The 13,582-nt window shown below is 43.6% G+C and overlaps 1 protein-coding gene across 2 annotated transcripts in view; it reads left to right on the top strand.

Annotated features, from left to right (window-relative positions):
- Positions 1 to 5,934: 5,934 nt before the first annotated feature.
- Positions 5,935 to 13,582, top strand: part of LOC102781593 (diacylglycerol kinase zeta-like) — an 83,827-nt gene continuing 76,179 nt past the window's right edge. The window contains exon 1 of one of the 2 annotated variants that reach the window (XM_087836480.1): positions 5,935 to 6,153. The gene's annotated coding sequence lies outside the window, so the exon portion shown is untranslated. The remainder of the gene's footprint in view (positions 6,154 to 13,582) is intronic. The other variant, XM_087836479.1, reaches the window with a different exon arrangement.

Below are 13,582 nucleotides of genomic sequence, written 5' to 3'. Positions count from 1 at the left end.
AGCACCCAGAGGAAACCTATGCTTGAGGAGAGTTAAACCTGTGAGGGCACAGTGCTAACCACTGCACCATGTTGTCCTAACTGAATGTTGCTGCACACGTATTACTGTAACTGAAACACACATTGACACATAAGTGAAACATTTGCTTATAATAGTAAAAGCAGAATAGTCAGGACTGAGCATGTCCCAGTGATCGATTACTCTGGACTGTGTGTGTTTACAACAAATGAACTGTGAACACAACACTTTCCCACTGTGTCATCAGTTGTCAGTGTCCCTCTGACTCCATAAATATCATCTGTAGAGAAGAAATGAGATGATTGGGCTGTATGGTTATGATTCAGAACCTGAGCCCTTCTTTACATAGAAACACAGAAAATAGGTCAGCTGTGGGTGTTTGGGAGTTAAAAGGATTTCTCTGAATTGTGTGTCATGCTGCTGAGTGGCTTTTTATTTGTCATGGAAATACGGAGTGGGCGAAGGACAAGAGAGAACAGTGAAATAGAGAGAAGAGCAGGTGTGTGTGTGTCTATATATATATTATATCAATATGTGTGTGTATACACAAGCAGTGTGAATGCTGCCTGGATGCTAACTCACACGTCCTCCTCTTGCTGCATGCACCAGTTCTTGTAAAAAGTATCATAAAATGAAATTTAAAATTCATTGCAAAATGTTTGCACAGAACAATCCTGCTGTAGTACGGTGTGGACTCTAAATGATCAGCTGGTCATTGTCAGAGTTCAGGGTTGGGCAAAAGCTGCGAATGTGTCTGCTTTTCAGAGTAATTCGTCTCCACATTTAATTCTGTGCTCACTCACTAATTTGTCTCACTTTGTTTGAGGCAGACACCAAGGTGCACGTGTTGTGTAAGAGGCAGTGGACATGTGATAAGTGAGGTATTAATATTTGCTTATTAAAAAATGTGAACGGCATTTCTGATCAGATGCCTTAAAGCTGTGTTCGTTTTCACGTCGATCGAGCGGTGAGTTTATGGCGTGAACGTGATCCTAACCAACCACCACGTGAGAGCTAACGGCCCGTAGTGACGTGCGGTCTGTCGTCTCAATGTGGGAAGGTGCAAAGCTCTGTACAAGTGTAACCGGTGTGATTCTGCGTTGTGTCTGATAAAAAAAGGTAAAAGAAAGAAAGGCCTCCAAGTAAATAATTTGCCCACTCCAGCTCCTCTCCCACAGGGAAATTGTAGAAAAGGGCTGGCATTTATTTTTACATTAAACATAAAGTATGGATTTACACGTAACATATTTGACATAAGATAAAACAAAAACAACAACATGAAATCCAACATACCTGATAACAAAGGTAAAAGAAAGAAAGGCCTCCAAGTAAATAATTTGCCCACTCCAGCTCCTACGACCAAATACAAACAGTGGGGAAGAGGGTTAGCTCAACCCACCACAACTTCCAAGCTAGCAAGAAGTATACATTCATGCTAGCATTTATGGCGCCTAAAACACATTTATGATACACACATACTACACACTTATAACATCTAACAAAAACAGGCTTAATAATGACAATAATTGAACTAAAATCACAATCAGAAACATCCAGGTGGCTAAATATGCATTATATGTGTGTTTTACAGTGTTGGGAAGAAATGACACCCACCTCTCCCACAGGGGAATTGTAGAAAAGCGGAGAGGCAAAAGGGGTACACTGTATTTATAGGGTTGCACCGAAGAAGAAGAAGAAAAGAATGAGGAGGGGCTCTAACTGATAATGAACATAACTACAGGCTTGGAGGTCCTATAAATCAGGTATAAAAGGAACAGTTTGGGGGTTTAGGACACATTTTGTGTAATTATAACAATGTGATTTATGACCCTGTTACACAAGCTAGCAACACACCGTGAAATGAACGTTAACTGCCCGCTTCCAGAACCAGAACACTGCACCTTCTTCCTCTATTTACCTTTGTGGCTCCCGCCCCAGATACTTCTGGCCAATGAGCGGACTGAATATTCTCACGTGGTTTGTAGACACGCCTTTTTGTTTGCTTGAAATTTTGTCTGTGAAAAGAAACGAAAACCACGGAAAACGCTACAAGTTTACAAAATCAAGAACGGATTCAGACCACAGTAAACCCACTACCGGCGTGAAAACGCCCCGACGAGACAATGAAATCTGGAAAATTTAGATTTTTCCCTCCCGCGTATTAAACCTGTCAATGAGCCGATGTTAGAAAGTGTAAACCTAGAAAACGGATGCAGCAGATAAGAAGCAGGAGTCACCGCCTCTTCGGTGATGGTGTAGCTTGTATTAGTGTTGCAACCTCCGAGCACTGCTGAAACCACAGTAATAACTGTCTGATAATCCCGGGTTAAAGAAACTAATCTAAAACAAATATAGCAGAAAGTAAAATCCGTCACGGACCGAGTGGCTGTCCGTTACACAGCGCCCCCATGTGGCCATTTACAGCAGGGCAGAGGCTGATCAGTGTCGCTAAAGTCGGTGCGTGAATGTGTTTCCGTGACGCTGAAGTATAGAGCCAACGCAAATGTTCAAGGTAGACTCACAACTGATCAACCTGGTTTATAGTGATGACCTGCAGAGAGAGCGGAGTGCGATGGAGCTGCAGTGCAGCAGAGAAATTCAATCAATCAATTTGAAAAATCTCTCACCAACAAACTTTTTACTCTTTCTTTCTTTGTATAAAAATGTATGCATAGTGAACAGCAGCATTAATTCATTTAAAGACATTCAGTCAGGCACGTGACAAGGCAACTCACGCCGAGGCCCTGATTGTTTTCATTATCCACTTCCTGGGTTTAGCCGGCCGAGTACTACTACACAGGATCAGTGTGTGTTTACCAAACTGCGCGTGCAGCAGTTTGCTACAGTATAGTGTTTGCGCACGCGCGTCAGTATCCACGTTACACGAAGTGTCATTAAACTCAACACGAATCCAAAAGAAGGCGAAGAAGAGTGTAAACTTTGTCAGAAGAAGAAGAGGAAGAAGAGGAGGGTGAGATGCAGAGCTGCTGCTGCTTACTGCAGGCGGGAAGGATTAACTCTCCCTCAAGACTCACTAATCCGCCTGTAGACTCACACACACACCTTGTCTCTCTTGTGAACGACCTTTGGCTTGTGGATTATTGACTTTGTAGCTTCTGCTGGGTAGCCATGTTTGAAGTCCTTGACCAGCTCGTAAGTGTTGATTATTATTCAGGCTAACAGTAGTTGAACTGCACTTTAAGGCTTTACTAGAGTTGTGTTTGTTACATCACAATTCTTTAGACACTTTAGTGACAGGTAACTTTTGTCGTTACTGCTAGAACTCTTTTAGTGTGTGGGTCACTGTAACTGAGGCACAATACATTTAGTTGAGCTGTGCTCTTAAGTAACTGCAGGAGAACCATGTAGTGTCTTGTGTAAGGACACACTTCAGTTACTGACATGTTGTGATTGCTCGTGTGGACACAATGTACCCTCACTCTCTGTCTCGTGATTTCAGGTCATATCTCACATCTGTATAAGTCGTGTGAAGCTGGTGTCATTGAGAGGTAGAGTGTAAAGGACTTGCAGGCAGGAGGAATAATTAAAGTGGTCCTGCGGGCGTTCCTTTGTAACACAGGAGCTGGACTGAAGTCATAAGTGGACTCGTCTTTAACGGCATGCTTTTCAAAGACTACCCAGAAATCCAGGAGCGTTGCAGGTCGTTCTAACACAATGTGAGATCACAGGACCTGAACAGACTCTCTCATGGATTCGGAACCGGGAGCAGGTCCAGATCTGGAGGACGACACTGACCCGGAGGCCTGCAGCGGTGAGCTTGAAGAAACCAGTGTGGACACAAACGCAGAAGGGGAAGGAACGTGGTTACAAAATGTTAAAGTAGACGATGGAGACTGCAACTCTGCATCCTCATCCAGTTCCTCTTTGCCTTCTTCCTTTGCCCCCGGTCCATCCTTGTTGCCTCTTTTCTGTGTGGAGGAAGAGGAGATCCACAGCGGCTGCTCCAAGTCCTTCACTGGATTCAAGCTGTTCACCAGGAGGTAAGGCCGAAAGAGCGACAACAAGACCTTAAGAGAGAGTTGCACTTTGTTGGTGTAACATCTGTTAATGACCAGTAGGTGGAGCTATTGCCTTCTGTGCTTCAGAGACCTTGGCGAGGCCACATATGCCTGAAACACGCTCAGAGGCAACACACACACAGCTGTAAGTCTCTGCACTGTTATTTCCTGCTCACGCTGGCACTCACAGCAGGATTGTTTGTGTGCAAATGTGCATCTGTGTCTGTGTGTATAACCTTGCCAGTGGTTTACTAGTGATCCTGTGGACTGGGAACGCAATTCCCACGGCAACGGGGGCTGTCGTTGTCAGGTCAACAGAATAAAGATGACAGCTGTGCTTCCAGCTTGGTTAGAAAGTGTCAGCGTTAGTGAGTCACTGAGCGTGGTGTGCAACTAGTGGGTGATTTGGGTCGCTGTGTGAGTGAATAGACTAAATAATCTACATGTTAAATGATGACACGGATTATGAAGATGAACCTGGCGTCAGCGTGTAGATGTTAGGTTGCAGCTTGTTTTGAGCAGCCACCTGTGCTACACGGTGACGAGTACCTGAAGTACCACGAGGGCCCGAAATATTCCCACTTTAAAGGTAAAACCACAGCAAGCTTTATCCAATATGCTGGAGTTATTGTGGAAAACAAACCAAAAAAGCAGGGCTCAGGTTGGAATTCAATTCAATTCAATTCAATTCAATTCAATTCAATTTTATTTATATAGCGCCAAATCACAACAAATGTCGCCTCAAGGCGCTTCATAGATACAGAGAAAAGCCCAACAATCATATGACCCCCTATGAGCAAGCACTTTGGCGACAGTGGGAAGGAAAAACTCCCTTTTAACAGGAAGAAACCTCCGGCAGAACCAGGCTCAGGGAGGGGCGGGGCCATCTGCTGTGATTGGTTGGGGTGAGAGAAGGAAGACAGGATAAAGACATGCTGTGGAAGAGAGACAGAGATTAATAACAGATATGATTCAATGCAGAGAGGTCTGTTAACACATAGTGAGTGAGAAAGGTGACTGGAAAGGAAAAACTCAATGCATCATGGGAATCCCCCGGCAGCCTACATCTATTGCAGCATAACTAAGGGAGGATTCAGGGTCACCTGGTCCAGCCCTAACTATATGCTTTAGCAAAAAGGAAAGTTTGAAGCCTAATCTTAAAAGTAGAGATAGTGTCTGTCTCCTGAATCCAAACTGGAAGCTGGTTCCACAGAAGAGGGGCCTGAAAACTGAAGGCTCTGCCTCCCATTCTACTTTTAAATACTCTAGGAACAACAAGTAGGCCTGCAGAGCGAGAGCGAAGTGCTCTCTGGAACCGTTTCACGTTTAGCTGATGTTAAACAGTCTGACCCGTCGGGACACCGGTCCCCTCCCAAACGTCCAGTTTACAGCCTGTAGTTAAAAGAAGGCAGGATGCCGCACAGCGATAAACATGGCCCCGCCCACCTTTGTTGCTGTCATCACATTCATAATGACCTCACTGTCACGTGGTTGGTTTTAAGTTAAATATCGAACATGTTTTCTGTTGTGAATCAAATCAAAGTTTCGGACTTCCTCATTTTTATTTGTGTTTAACATCCCGGATGTATTTTTAGGTCTGAACTGCTCAGTGCTCTTGATTGTTCCCTCCTGCGCTGGTGTAACGATGTCCTTTGCAGCTCTGAGTCATAGACGTTGTGTTTGAGTGGGTGCTTTGTTTCGTCTATCCTCACTGTACACCTACTCTGAATAGCTCGGTGTGCCTTTGAAAGACTGCGGTGTCATAATCACTCGCTGTGTGTTACTTCAGTTTCCTCTTTCTCACAGAGGCTGGTTGTGTGTGTCTGCGTGCGTGTGTGTGTCTGCGTGAGCATTTATCAAACAGCTCTGCACTCGGCTTGTCAAGGAAATACAGTAGTTATTTTAGTCCTCTCTCAGGCTCTGTGTCTCGGGGCCACGCCCACTCTCTCTTCCTCTTAGCACACGCCCCTAACCCCCCTATGTGCACACACACACACACACACACTTCCCTCCCCTCTGTTCCTAATAGCCGTCACCGTACACCAGGGTTTAGTCTAAGCTCGACAAATAAGAGGCGTGGACTCACGGATGGATAGTTTTCTGCTTTCTGTGACAGGTTGGCTTTTAATTCCTCCTTTTTTAAAATATTTGTTAGGTTAAAAAGTTCGCTACATGCTAACTTAAGATGAAGTCAGTGTTGAGTTGAGTGAGCAACAATAATAATAATGTCTGAGCTGGAGGGTTTGTAGTGAAAGAAAGTGTTGAATCCACTCACACTGAGTTCTTGCAGGCTGATGCAGTGCTGTGTTCTTCCTCGTTCTTGTTACTTCAAACAGAGAGCAGTAATGATGAGTCTAGCAGGAATTCAGGGGCACTTATAAGATGAGCTGAATCTTTGCACAGCTGTAGGTTTTGTTCATATAAAGGGTGCAGACTGTAGCAGGAGGCCACAGTCGCTGTCCTGTAACAAGTGTGTGTGTGTGTGTGTGTGTGAAATGCAGTAGTTCATCTGGTAATCCTAAACATGTAATGGCTACATTCATTTGTTCATCCTGTGTTGCTCATTTTGGAAGATCGGTGACATTTTCTCGGAGTTGAAGAGTTTGCAGGAACATCCAGAGCTGCGTACGACAGTAGGAGGCTCCACACAGTGGACGACAGGCAGCGGCGCTCTGACAGGAACTCGTCGTTTACAGGATTTTGTACTTTAGAACAGTCAGAAACTCTGAAAAGCTTCTTTTTGGATGTTTGTTTCAAGTAATTTTAGTCCGTATTCGATTAATATTAATCTGTCCACAGTGGAGTGACGAGTTTATAGCAGACTGTGCAGCGCTCTGTGTTTTAGCTTCTTCAGCTTCAGTGCTTTGCCTCCATCTCAGTGTCACACAGCCAGAACATCTGTCCGTAGGCAAGCAGCACATAGACTTTCTGTGCCCCGCAGAGTCCAAGCGACGAAGGGGCGGAGCTGTCCGAGTGTTGTGGGGGGAAGAAGATTTTATTCAGCAATTAAAAATAAAACGACAAACTTGTCACTCGTCAAGTCAGCTCGTCAGTGCATCGTCAGCTCCACACAGAGTGGGTGGTGCACAGGTCAGGGGCAGCTCTGCACGTCTCCTCACACCCTGAAACTGAAGTGTGTGAGCTGTTCTACATGTGATGTGCATTTCTGAGCCAAAGGCCGGCACGCTGTGGAAATGTGTGTAGTTTGCCTTCAGATGACACTGTGACACTCTTACTGCTGTTGAAATGCATGTGATTAGAGGTATGTTATTACTTACACACGTCTACTTGTGTGTTTGTTAGTGTGATTTCAGTGACTTTGCCTCGCTGTGGTTTAGATTAGAAGCGTGTCACTGTTTTGCCTGACGACGGTGCAGACTGGTAATAAGAGCAGGGCGCAGCTACCAGAGAGAGTCGGTGTGTCATCTCTGTGGACTGTTCCTGTATTATTAGACGTCCCTCGACGCCAACATCATCAGTCCAACGTAAACATCTCAGCCTGACTGTTTTGCTGCTCTGGATCCTGAATGTCTTCCCAGTGCGCTGCGAAGGTTTCCTGTGGTTGGTTTAGTCCCCCCCCCCCCACCAGGCTTTGTGTGCATGTGAGGGTGGGGGCAGAGAGGCAGAGGTTATTTGCATTCATTTGAGAAAATAAGGAAACATATTTGCTAGCTGTCTCTTTGTTGTTGTTGCCATTATTGCTATTATTAATTTTGACTCTCCAGGAAATGTTTTCCCAGTAACTCGGTGTGTAGGTGTTGTTTTGCACCACTGCAGATAAAAACTTTGGGATCAAAGGCAACTGGTCTGAGGCCAGACTTTAAAAATGAAATGTAAGGAGCCCTTTACATGCACTTTGTGAGCTGCCTTGCATTCAGTATCTGTGGTTGTATATGTATGTGAGGCAGATCCACATGTGTTCCACCTGGAACTACACATCTGTAGCACTTCCTGCTGCACATGTACATTGATGCAGTTTTATAAACGGATTGTTTTTGCAAGCGTCTTATTAAGAACACGAGCTATAGTTAAATTACAGTTCTTGTAGTCTTGTGTTTGACCGTCTCTTTAAATCAGAAACGGCTCTTCAGTGATGGAAAAACGCAGATTGTGGTGCAAAGCAAACAAGCCTGAAGCAGCAGAAATGACTGAAAGTCCTACCTGCGGTTCAGCTGATGGCTCAGGTGGCGTGCAGAGCACGACGGCGTTCTAAAGTTACCTTTACTTTGTCGCAGGCATAAGTGCACTCATTGCACTTTATGTTTTTTCTTCACATAAAGTCTGGAAGGCGTTTATTAAGGTCAATATTACATATTGTAAAATTCGACGAACGTTAGTCTCAGTTATTGCTGCATTTGTAACAAATGTTACAAACAAACAACATTTTGAGAACCTTCTTGTTACTTTTGGTGAGACATTACAGTAGGTTATTGTTTCCCGTCACTGCACGCCTCCAAAGATGAAACCAGTTTAAACAGTAACACATGACAGAGTCCTCTTGGTGTGTTAATCACCAGGATGTTGATTCAGACGCTGCAGTGGAGGTAGAAGAAACAGGCTGAGGTAAATCTACCATCATAGCTCACTGGGGCAGCAGGCGACCATATGCTATACAGTATGGCTGCGACCTGCGGCCCTCCCCGTCAGTCTTCACTGTTTCTATCAAATAAAGTCAGAAAAGACCCCAAAAACCTGCCATCAGTATGTAAAATAATCTGATTGCTATGTGGGACAGTTGCAAAGCCCCTCTAATAATGAAGTGTTGGTGTATAGAGACGATTGCCACATAGCTCTGAGGCGTTGTTTCACTCCAACAGAGGAAAACCACATTTATCGAGAGCGCTCTTTGTGTGCCTGCGTTGCAGACCACTGCTTTTCATGCTAATATTTAAGCCAACAGATCAGCGCTCTGCAACGTCTCACACCCTTTGGCACACTTACGCACTAAAAATCTTTATTTTTTGGTGGAGTGTAAAAACAGTTTCCTAAAGTAGCTGCTCAGTGTAAGGATGCTTTCAACGCAGACCTGTTCTTAACGGCCTCTTCCCTTCACCTCAGGCATTTATACCACCACACCACTGACAACGCTGCCCACATCATTTATTGCACTGCTTAGTGAGAGCGGTACATCTTGAAATGTCAAGGCTAGCTTACCAAGATGGGATGGTGGAGCCTTATTATTAATGTCTCACTGTGGGTTCCAGCAGCCAATAAGAAGTATTTTTAGCTGCATACACTTAGCCAGTCAAACGATGACGTGCTGTATCAAATTCTTGGACAGAGACCACGTTTGTTTCCTGTTTGCAATGACTGTTATCGTCCCATGATGATAATCATGTGAATACTTGGTCGGTTATTGAGAATCGTCTAAATCAACCCCAAGCACACTTTAAAGCACACTTGTTGTTCTTGTGATTAATTTCACAACATTTTTCTGACACACATTGGTAATTTCATCCCACAGTGTCAGTGAAAGGATTTGAAATGACTGTTATTAATGGAAATGAGTGCAGAGCTCGTCCACAGTGGATGCCTCGGAGCCCCACAATGTCAACATTGTATGTATGTTGAATGACACTCGAGGGAGAAGACTTAACATCCAGCTGAGCTCTCTGTGACCTGCTACAGGACAACTGTCACTGAGCTGTGTCATTTAACTTGAAGAAGTAAAGTGTTGGAAAACATTTAGAGCACATGACTATTGTGTCATCTCTCTGCATCCCAGAGTCCCTCACTTGACCAGTGAAAGTTACTGGGAGTGTGCATTGGTCTGAACATCTGTATGTAAGCAGTCAAAAACCCTGCTGGTGTTCACAAGTTTGTACAGGACCACCAATACTAAGGCTGAACATTAGGGCTGCCGCGATTAGTCGACTATTAAAATCGTCGATGACTAATTTAATAGTGGACGCGTCGTTTGAAGCTTTGTAAGATCACAAAAGACGCAGGAATAAGTAGTAGGATTTAAGAGTGTAATAACGGACTGAAACAGAAGATGGCAGCACTGCATGTACAAGGATGTCAGCTGCCGTTAAACACCAAAGAAGAAGAAGCTGTGTCCCAGAATTCATAGCGCGGCTCTGCTCAGTTTCCAACAATGGCGGCAGCTAGTTAGTTTTAATATTACTCTTATTATTCTTTCTGGGTCACAAAATAAACGTTTAACATATTTTCAGGCGAGAATGTAGCTGTGTAAACCTCAAATATCTGCTCAGTTTATCAAGACACCACATATTTTCAAAAGCGCTCCGACGTTTTCGGAGACGTCTGTTACCCACTAGCTCGATAGCTAGCCGGGGGCTAGGCTAACTAGAGCCGTGAGAACACCGGACTCCCGCAAATGTTTTCAAACCCACCGCCGTCTTTCGCTACTCAGGTTAAACATGATATATAAGTCGAATTTAATAAACTATCACCTTGTCTTTATTTTTAGTTAGCACATACCTTAAACACTTAAAGCTGTAAGCTAATGATAGTTATATAAGAGCAGATGCTGCTGGTGCAATAAGCTGTACGTTTTACATTGAATGGATGATGATCTGATTAGTCAACTAATAGCAAAAATAATCGCCGACTAGTCGACTATCAAAATAATTGTTTGTGGCAGCCCTACTGAACATACTAGTAAATTATCCCAACATGCAAAGTTGTGTTGCAGGGCATCACTTGAGCCCAGCTCTGAGCAGCAATGTGTTGATGCGTGAGTACGTGAGGCAGTATGGCTGCGTGTACTCACGCCCAACTTCAAAGTTATTTGAGCTTTTTCCAAAGAGTCAAACTGTCTATTTTAGTGTGTTTTACATTAAAGATGGTGGACTGTGGTTGGCCCCTGACGCATCCATCAGTCTGCTTTTTCCACAGCCCTGCTGATTATTCATTCAGCACAGTTAAAGTTTGCTAAGCACGCTGCAAGAGTTTCACCAGAAACACAACAATTAGATTTTTCTTCTAAGTATCAAAAGAGCCTTAAGGTTTGAAATAAAGCAGAAAAATGGTAATGGTGCTGATAACTGAAGGAACATGCACTGCAGTGAGACCGCACCTGTGACACACAACTGTTCCAGCTGTGTGGTGTGGTTGCACCGTGTTCTGCTAAGCACCCAGTTAGTGCTGGGAACTGCAACTGCTCTGTGGGAAGCTTGGCTTTGCAGAGCGACAGCAACTGGTTTGGCTGCTTGAAAAATGCATGTTTACATTTTTAAAGATTATATAACAAAAAGTATTTGTTGACAGCTCGACTGCGGTGATGTCTGATGGGTTATTACTGAGTACTTTCATCCCATCTCTGCCTCACTTTGGCCCATTGTGGGATTAGAGCCGGAGAAAGAAGCCGTTATGTAACAGAAAACACATCGTGGAGGAAAATATTAGAACTCGATTAGAAGGAACTGTAGACGTATCCAGTCTGTTACTGTAATATAACTTGTGTGTGACTCTTTTGAGCTTATCCCAGTTAAAAAACAACTGTTGTGTTGGAAACTAAGAAGTTGTAGATTAATCATCCGAGTCACATCAGCCTGCAGTAAGTCACTCTGGTTCTGATTGTGGTTACGTAACCGTAAGGATCAAAATGTGCCCACGTTCAAGATTCAGAATAGAAGAAATGTATATGTCAGTGTGATGATCTCTGACCATAGTGGTGGCAGAGCCGTTTGCTGTTGAATGTCAAGCTAATTACTGTAAGTGAACAGGGGAGGTTTCAGTGGGCTAATGAGTCTGTGATGGGACTTCCTGTGATACCCGAGGTTTCAGCTACACGCTTCTAAACGCCTTTTTCTCGCTTTACTGTCCTCGTCCGATGTGCTGTGTGATCTTCAGTTTGCTCTTATACGTTCAGTTAGTCACACCACATGTCAAACGTTTTTGTTATCATCTCATCTGTCATATTGAGGTTTGTTCGTGGTCGTGTGTGCTTCGCGCTGTTTCTTGTAAATTCAGTGTTAGAAAAACGCAACTAGAACAAAAAACGGTTCAAAACTGTCTTAATTTCCATCCATCCAGTCATCCAGGCTAACTTCATTTATAAAAAATGTTTTCTGTTATTTATTAAGATGAGAAACACAAACAAATATCTTTGTACAGTCATGGTAAATTAAAGCACAGCTTTAAGGTTTCATAGATCAGCAGTTTGCTGGTCTGGAGCATTCGGGTGATGAATGATGATGAGGAGGAGGAGGAAAGACATCAGCAGGGATCTTAGAGAATATTTAAAAATGTGACGTGTTGTTGTTCATCTCAGGTTGGATTTAACTAATTAAAACCTCCTATGGACCGATGATTATTATGTCCTGATGTGTAATTTCATGTAATGAATTTTTTCTGGGGTTTAACTGGTTTGCCAGCAGCCGAGCGACTGAAGCTGGAGCTTATAGCTGAGTATAATGTTTAGTGTGAGCTTTAATAAACTGTTGGGTTGCTGATGGGCGAACAAAGAACAAAGCCACGGATGGTAAAATGAGTTGGTCGTTCGCCGCTTAACCGTGTTGTTCAGACGCGTGACTTAATGTGTGACTTGTACAAACTGTCTATATGCTGCGTCTCATAATCTCCTGATTAAATATCTGCACTCATTTCCTGTTTGCTACCCACCAAGCCAAAGCTACGAAGCATGCTTCCTCACTTCACTTTTTCTAAGGATGAAGAGCCTTTTAAACAATCTGCCTGTTCACACCGCGGGAAGCTCCACGTAGAATTGATTTTTCTAGTTAAAAAGGAAAGAAAAGCTGTGTTTGGTCACAGCTTCGTCTTCTTTTCTGGTCTTGCTGACTCTCGAGGATCGTATTGTTTAGACCGCGTCGACAGCCGCAGGGCCCGAATTCATATTTCAAAGACCACAGAAGATGAAGTTTATACAAATACTGAATAGCTGGCCTCTGTGCCACACATCCACAGGAATCTCATTTTAACCACTCGCACACTCCAGTCGGTGGTTGGAGGTCAAATTGATGCAACATTTTTCAGTTGCCAAGTATGTGGCTATTGTCAGATTTCAGAGCTGAGCTTTGGTTTCATGCTTTGTCTCTGAGGGACGGCATAAACTGATACTTCTCCAACTCAGCAAAATGTGGTTCCTCAAATATGTCAGGTCTGTGTGTACACCATGAAACACCTACAGGATGCACTTATCTCTATTTTAGAAACGAAGCCAAGAAACGAATCAGGAACTGAAATTTATTTTAGCACTTTTATATCTCCATTTGACTTCTTCTGAAGAACCACAAAGATTAGACTGACTGATCGAATGTTACGTTTATTTAGTAACTCTGATTTCAGTGATTCTTCTGACTGGAAAGTGAAGCTGAGTGTTTTATTAGTGACACTGATGAAAAGAAGTGTCACTGCTACAGTCCACCCGGCTGTGCTGCGTCACACTACGGTCTAGGGGTGGGCGATATAAACGATATACGATAGAAACGATATAAATTTGGCCAACGATAGAGATTTTGACTATATCGCTCTATCGCGATAGCGCATGTTGATGATGTCATCAAGCTGCGCCTGTTTTGGTCGAAAGCATCACAGCAGCTAAAACCATTATCATCTGC

The sequence above is a fragment of the Neolamprologus brichardi genome, chromosome 23, assembly GCF_056152115.1.
Source record: "Neolamprologus brichardi isolate AB-2024 chromosome 23, ASM5615211v1, whole genome shotgun sequence".
Lineage (NCBI taxonomy): Eukaryota > Metazoa > Chordata > Actinopteri > Cichliformes > Cichlidae > Neolamprologus > Neolamprologus brichardi.
The sequence above is the reverse complement of the archived record's forward strand: the minus strand, read 5'-3'. Positions and strand labels throughout refer to the sequence as shown.